The sequence below is a fragment of the Babylonia areolata genome, chromosome 7 (assembly GCF_041734735.1).
Source record: "Babylonia areolata isolate BAREFJ2019XMU chromosome 7, ASM4173473v1, whole genome shotgun sequence".
Classification (NCBI taxonomy): Eukaryota; Metazoa; Mollusca; class Gastropoda; order Neogastropoda; family Buccinidae; genus Babylonia; species Babylonia areolata.
This window is the reverse complement of record NC_134882.1, coordinates 52613473-52620972: the sequence shown is the minus strand read 5'-3', so window position 1 is coordinate 52620972 and position 7500 is coordinate 52613473.

Sequence of the window (7500 nt, the reverse complement as noted above, 5' to 3'; positions counted from 1 at the left end):
AAAACAGACCATGCCAAACAATCTCAATCCTCAGGACGTTGTGTATGATTGCTAGGAAGGGAAGGATTGAAAACAGACCATGCCAAACAATCCCAATCTTCAGGACGTTGTGTATGATTGCTAGGAAGGGAAGGATTGAAAACAGACCATGCCAAACAATCCCAATCATCAGGACGTTGTGTATGATTACTAGGAATGGAAGGATTGAAAACAGACCATGCCAAACAATCCCAATCTTCAGGATGTTGTGTATGATTGCTAGGAAGGGAAGGATTGAAAACAGACCATGCCTAACAATCCCAATCTTCAGGACGGTGTGTATGATTGCTAGGAAGGGAAGGATTGAAAACAGACCATGCCAAACAATCCCAATCTTCAGGACGTTGTGTATGATTGCTAGGAAGGGAAGGATTGAAAACAGACCATGCCAAACAATCCCAATCTTCAGGATGTTGTGTATGCTTGCTAGGAAGGGAAGGATTGAAAACAGACCATGCCAAACAATCCCAATCATCAGGACGTTGTGTATGATTGCTAGGAAGGGAAGGATTGAAAACAGACCATGCCAAACAATCCCAATCATCAGGACGTTGTGTATGATTGCTAGGAAGGGAAGGATTGAAAACAGACCATGCCAAACAATCCCAATCTTCAGGACGGTGTGTATGATTGCTAGGAAGGGAAGGATTGAAAACAGACCATGCTAAACAATCCCAATCTTCAGGACGTTGTGTATGATTGCTATGAAGGGAAGGATTGAAAACAGACCATGCCAAACAATCTCAATCCTCAGGACGTTGTGTATGATTGCTAGGAAGGGAAGGATTGAAAACAGACCATGCCAAACAATCTCAATCCTCAGGACGTTGTGTATGATTGCTAGGAAGGGAAGGATTGAAAACAGACCATGCCAAACAATCCCAATGCTCAGCACGTTGTGTATGATTGCTAGGAAGGGAAGGATTGGAAAACAGACCATGCCAAACAATCCCAATCCTCAGGACGTTGTGTATGATTGCTAGGAAGGGAAGGATTGAAAACAGACCATGCCAAACAATCCCAATGCTCAGCACGTTGTGTATGATTGCTAGGAAGGGAAGGATTGGAAAACAGACCATGCCAAACAATCCCAATCTTCAAGACGTTGTGTATGATTGCTAGGAAGGGAAGGATTGAAAAACAGACCATGCCTAACAATCCCAATCCTCAGGACGTTGTGTATGATTGCTAGGAAGGGAAGGATTGAAAACAGACCATGCCAAACAATCCCAATCATCAGGACGTTGTGTATGATTGCTAGGAAGGGAAGGATTGAAAACAGACCATGCCAAACAATCCCAATCTTCAGGACGTTGTGTATGATTGCTAGGAAGGGAAGGATTGGAAAACAGACCATGCCAAACAATCCCAATCTTCAGGACGTTGTGTATGATTACTAGGAAGGGAAGGATTGGAAAACAGACCATGCCAAACAATCCCAATGCTCAGGATGTTGTGTATGATTGCTAGGAAGGGAAGGATTGAAAACAGACCATGCCAAACAATCCCAATCATCAGGACGTTGTGTATGATTGCTAGGAAGGGAAGGATTGGAAACCAGACCATGCCAAACAATCCCAATGCTCAGGACGGTGTGTATGATTGCTAGGAAGGGAAGGATTGAAAACAGACCATGCCAAACAATCCCAATCATCAGGACGTTGTGTATGATTGCTAGGAAGGGAAGGATTGGAAACAGACCATGCCAAACAATCCCAATCTTCAGGACGTTGTGTATGATTGCTAGGAAGGGAAGGATTGAAAACAGACCATGCCAAACAATCCCAATCTTCAGGACGGTGTGTATGATTGCTAGGAAGGGAAGGATTGGAAACCAGACCATGCCAAACAATCCCAATGCTCAGGACGTTGTGTATGATTACTAGGAAGGGAAGGATTGGAAAACAGACCATGCCAAACAATCCCAATGCTCAGGACGTTGTGTATGATTGCTAGGAAGGGAAGGATTGAAAACAGACCATGCCAAACAATCCCAATCTTCAGGACGGTGTGTATGATTACTAGAAAGGGAAGGATTGGAAAACAGACCATGCCAAACAATCCCAATCTTCAGGACGTTGTGTATGATTGCTAGGAAGGGAAGGATTGAAAACAGACCATGCCAAACAATCCCAATCCTCAGGATGTTGTGTATGATAACTTGGAAGGGAATGATTGAAAATAGACCATGCCAAACAATCCCAATCCTTAGGAAATGCAGTTCTCTTTTTCCCTCACTCCCTTCCTCACACTCTGCCTCTCTCTTTCGCTGAATAAGGAAGACGAAGTGTCATATAAAAAGATAACAAAACGTTTAACAGCAACAGCAACAACAACAACAACAACAACTACAACAGCAGACAAAAACGCTACAGTTTCAGTTTTCGAAGGAGGCGTCACTGCGTTCGGACAAATCCGCATACGCTGAACCACATCTGCTAGACAAGATGCCTGACAGGGGGATAGTTCCAGTTCCAGTAGCTCAAGGAGGCGTCACTGCGTTCGGACAAATCCATATACGCTACACCACATCTGCCAAGCAGATGCCTGACCAGCAGCGTAACCCAACGCGCTTAGTCAGGCATTGAAAAAAAAGGTGAATAAATAATTGATAAGCTTACACAAATAAATAAATAAATAAATAAATAATAACTATAATGTAAAAAAAAAGGTAGTAGTAGTAGTAGTAGTAATAATAATAATAATAATAATAATAATAATAATAATAATAATAATAATATTTTTTTAATTAATAACAATAATAAATAAATAAATAAATAAGATAACAATGATGATAAATAAGCAAATAGATGTAAAACATGAAGACACACATTCACATATACACCCACGCATGCATAACAGATATGCACCGAACATGCAGTTTCACAGATATGAAAGCACAGTCAAATACATATAAACGTACACTATGCGCTAGTCAGGCCTTGAATGACTACGTCTATGTTTGTGTATTTAAATAAGCAAGAACAACAACAACAACAACAAGCCAACTGATTAAGGAGAGAGACAGAAAACAGCAACAACCACAACCACAACAACCACCCGACACACACACACACACACACACACACACACACACACATTGTAATACAGAGTGATGCCGTGTGCTGTGAGAATCTTCCCCAGAAGAGCATGACAGCTATTCACATGTTTTGTATCCTGAACTTATTCATTTTACACACCTGTGCATCAGCATCTTTTGTTACAGTGCCTCAATAGGCCAAGTGTCTAGCACTTTGTTTCCGCTTCCAAATGTAAATTCCATTATGTCATACATTATATTGTACTTAATATCTGAACTCATTTATTTATACACCTGTGCATTATCATCATCTCTTGGTACTGGCCCCAATAGGCCGTGTCTGGGTTTTGTTTAGTTTTTTTTTCCTCCACTTTCATATATAAATTCTATTAGATCGTACGTAATATTGTACTTAATATCAGCGTTCTGAACCAAACATGGCCTCCCAATAAAGACACATACACACACACACACACACACACACACACACACACACACACACACACACACACACACACACATATACACACACACACACGCACACACACATACACACACACACACACACACACACACACGTTGGGCAACCGACAATACAGGTCGGCCTCCACGTCAGAAGATCTAGGCCAGTCCATTTACAGGCCTTCGCCAACATCCGAACTCCAGGGACACGTGAAGATTCCCACCATGCATCAGCATCGTCACCACTAAGGGTTGCAGGGGGATGAGTGTAGGTGGGGGTGTGGGGGGTGGGGGGTGGGGGTGGGAGGAGAGGGTATGAGGTTGAAAAAAAGGAGGCATGGCGGGGGGGGGGGGGGGGGGGGCGAAAATATTACAGAGAGAGAGAGGAGGGAGAGAAATGACGGAAAGAGAGAGGGAAAAAAGAGTTGGGAGAGAGAGAGGAGAGAGATAGAGAGGAGGGAGAGAGAGAGAGAAGAGGGAGGGGGAAGAAGGGGGGGGGGGAGAGACCATATTACACAGACAGAGGGGGAGAGGGAGAAAGGGAAAGGGTGGAAAGAAAGGAAGGGAGGGGGGCGGGAGGGGGCGAAAATATGACAGAGAGGGGAAGAGAGAGGGGGAGAGAGAGAGAGCGAGAGGGAGGGACAGGGGAGGGAGGAGGGGAGAGGGGAGGGGTGGAAAGGAAGAAGGCAGGGGAGGACGAACATATTACACAGAGAGAGGGGGAGAGGGAGAGAGAGATGGGGGAGGAGGAGGAGAGGGGAGGGAGGAGAGGAGGGGGGGCGGAGAAAGGAGGCAGGGAGGACGTATTACAGAGAGAGAGGGGAGATGGAGAGAGAGAGAGAGAGAGGAGAGAGAGAGAGCGAGAGAGAGAGACAGAGAGAGAGAAGGGAGGGAGGGAGGACAGGGAGGGGATGGAAAGAAAGGAGGCAGTGTGAACGAACACATTCCATGGAGAGAGGGGGGGGGTTGAGAAAAAGGGACAGACAGACAGACAGACAGACAGAGAGAGAGAGAGAGAGAGAGAGAGAGAGAGACAGACAGACAGAGACAGAGAGAGAGAGACAGAGAGAGAGAGAGAGGACATTATGTGAAGTACAGCCTCCTCCAACCCCCTCCCACCCTCCCACTCATCTCCTCCTCCCCCTCCTCCCCCTATATATGTTATGTTTCCTGTGTTTCCCTTGAGGGAGGAAACAGGTGGGAGTTGAGGAGGTGGAGAGAAAGGAGGCTGGGAGAACGGAAATGTTTTATTACACAGATGGAGAGAGAGTGGGGGAGAGAGAGAGAGAGAGAGAGAGAGAGAGAGAGAGAGAGAGATACAGAGAGAAAGAAGGGGGGGTGGGGGTGTGTGAGTTACAAGACGTTGAGTCAGGCCATCTGCCCATGTCATGGGAAAGTTGTCACAAGGATACAAGAGACAGACACAGACAGACACAGAGGAAGACAGGAGACAGAGTTAGAGATACTAACAGGCAGACACACAGAAACAAGAGATGGGCAGAGCGACAAGAGAGCATGAGCGACAAGACTGACAGACCCTGAGAAAGAGCGACAGACAGACAGGCGCAGAGAGACAGACAGACAGAAAGAGAGAGAGAGAGAGAGAGAGAGAGAGAGAGAGAGAGAGAGAGAGAGAGAGAGAGAGAGAAAAGGACCCCCACCCCACCCACCCACCCAGCCAGCCCAATTATCATCCGGGAGAAGACTAGAAAAGAGTCCACACAAACAAAGCAAACAGACCACCTAACTCATCGACACAGGTGGCGGCAGCTAAAAAGCCCATCGCCCACATCCACACCCACACACCCACACACCCACTCCTTGTAGTCAACTCCCTCCACTCCACTCTCACTAATCCGTCCGTGGACCAACATCAAACCCATGGAGACAACCCCACACCCCACACCCACCCCTACGCCCCCTCCCCCCCCCAGCCCTCTACCCCCCATCCTCCACCCGGCAGTGGTGATGGCTTTTGAAGTAAGCCTCTGTGAACCGCCCATGCCATCCCCTCCCTACCCTGAAGAAGCCCCACCTCCCCACAGGTAAAGGCAACACCTGTGTTAATGGGTGGAAGTGGGTAGCATTGCTCAGGCTTTTCTTTTCAAACTTCCCACAGGGTCGGTGTATAATTTACGGCAGCAGCTAGTGGTAAGATTACCAAGCGCATCGGTAAGGTGAGTGGCAGTAACATGATGTTGTTGATCAAGTGCGTCCCTTGTTTTTGGAAAGGGAGAGGAGGAGGAGAAGGAGGAGGAGGAGGCGGCGGAGGAGGAGGCGGAGGCAATCCTCTAAATCCCTCCTCGCCCCCCCCCACCCCCCACCCCCACCCCAACCACCTCACTCACTCCCACCCCCTATCCCTCTCTCCCTTCCCCACCACTGTCGGTTTGGTGTTTATCAAAAGGATGGACGAAGCGTGGGCAACATCCTCTGCTTAAAACCGTTTCGAGTACGCGTTAAAAGGGTGCGATGGGTGGGGAAAAGGGACTGAGAGAGAGAGAGAGAGAGAGAGAGGGAGAGGGGGGGGGACGGGGGAGGGCGGGCGTGGGGGGGGGCAGACAGACTGACCAGAGTACGAGATGGAAAGAGAGAGAGAGAGAGACAGAGACACACGGAGAGATACAAACAGAGAAAGAAAGATGAGGCAGAGAAAAACACGAGAGAGAGAGAGATAGGGGGGGGTGGGGGGTGGGGGGGGGAGAAAGACGGGAGACAGAGAGAGAGAGAGAGATAGAAAGAGGGGAGACAGAGAGAGGGGCGAGAGAAAGAGGGAAGACAGAGAGACAGAGGGGAGAGAGAGAGAGAGAGAGAGAGAGAGAGTGGGAGAAAGAGGGGAGAAAGTGAGAGAGGGGGGAGAGAAAGAGGGAAGACAGAGAGACAGAGTGGAGAGACAGACAGACAGACAGACGAGAGACAGATATATAAAGACGAGAGACAGAGATATAAAGAGAGAGACAGAGACATGTAAAGAGAGAGACAGAGACAAACGGAGAGAGACAAAGAAAGGAAGACGAGACAGAGACAGATGAGAGCTAGAGAGAGAGAGAGAGAGAGAGAGGCAGAGATGGAGAGACAGAGACAAGGCAAGGCAAGGCAAGGCAAGGCAAGAAGTGTATTTCTTGTGCCTCCTGGGGCCATCGAAACGTTACATACATATATATTTTGTTCAAAAGAACAAAAAAGGAAAAAAAAAGACCAATAGGCACAGCCAATATACATTAATAAATAATTCATCCTCATCTATTAAACACATAAGTAGCTTTTCCGAAATGAACTACAAAGGGAAGAGACAAATGCTTTTACTTTTAACAATATTCTTTTGTTTTCTTTTCGGAAAACAATAAGTGGAATTTAAGGGAGTTTGGGCGGTTTCTATAATATCTATGTAGATACTTTTGTCTGTCACTTTCAAAGAAAGGACACACAAACAAATAGTGGAACTCATCAGCAATGTCGGTAGTGGAACATTTATCACAAATTCTTTCGTTTCTTGGTAAATTGTTGAAGCACTGACTATTAACAGGTAAAGCACTATTGGTTGTCTTAAACTTAACTAACTGGATAACACAGTTATTTGGTAGCACAGTAAAGTAAGCATCTTGACCAAAATTTGGCTTAAACATCCCATAGTTAAAATACATATATAGTATCATTATCTATATGTCTATACCAATCTTGCAAAAAACTGATCTTTTAAACAACAATCAACCTTCTCTTTGAACCAAGTGGGATGTGCTTCACGACTGTGCTGGTTTAACCAAAAGCTATTCAATCCAATTTCATTCAAGATAGTGTGGAGACATTTAAGGTATTGGCTCTGGTGTATGTTTGTGATGTATACATTGAAAAGACATTTGTAAACAATCGAAGATAGCTTTGAAGTAACTAGGTTAGTAACAAGCTTGAACCCAAATGAAAACATTCTGTTTTTTTTTACAGATACAGACACAGCGAGC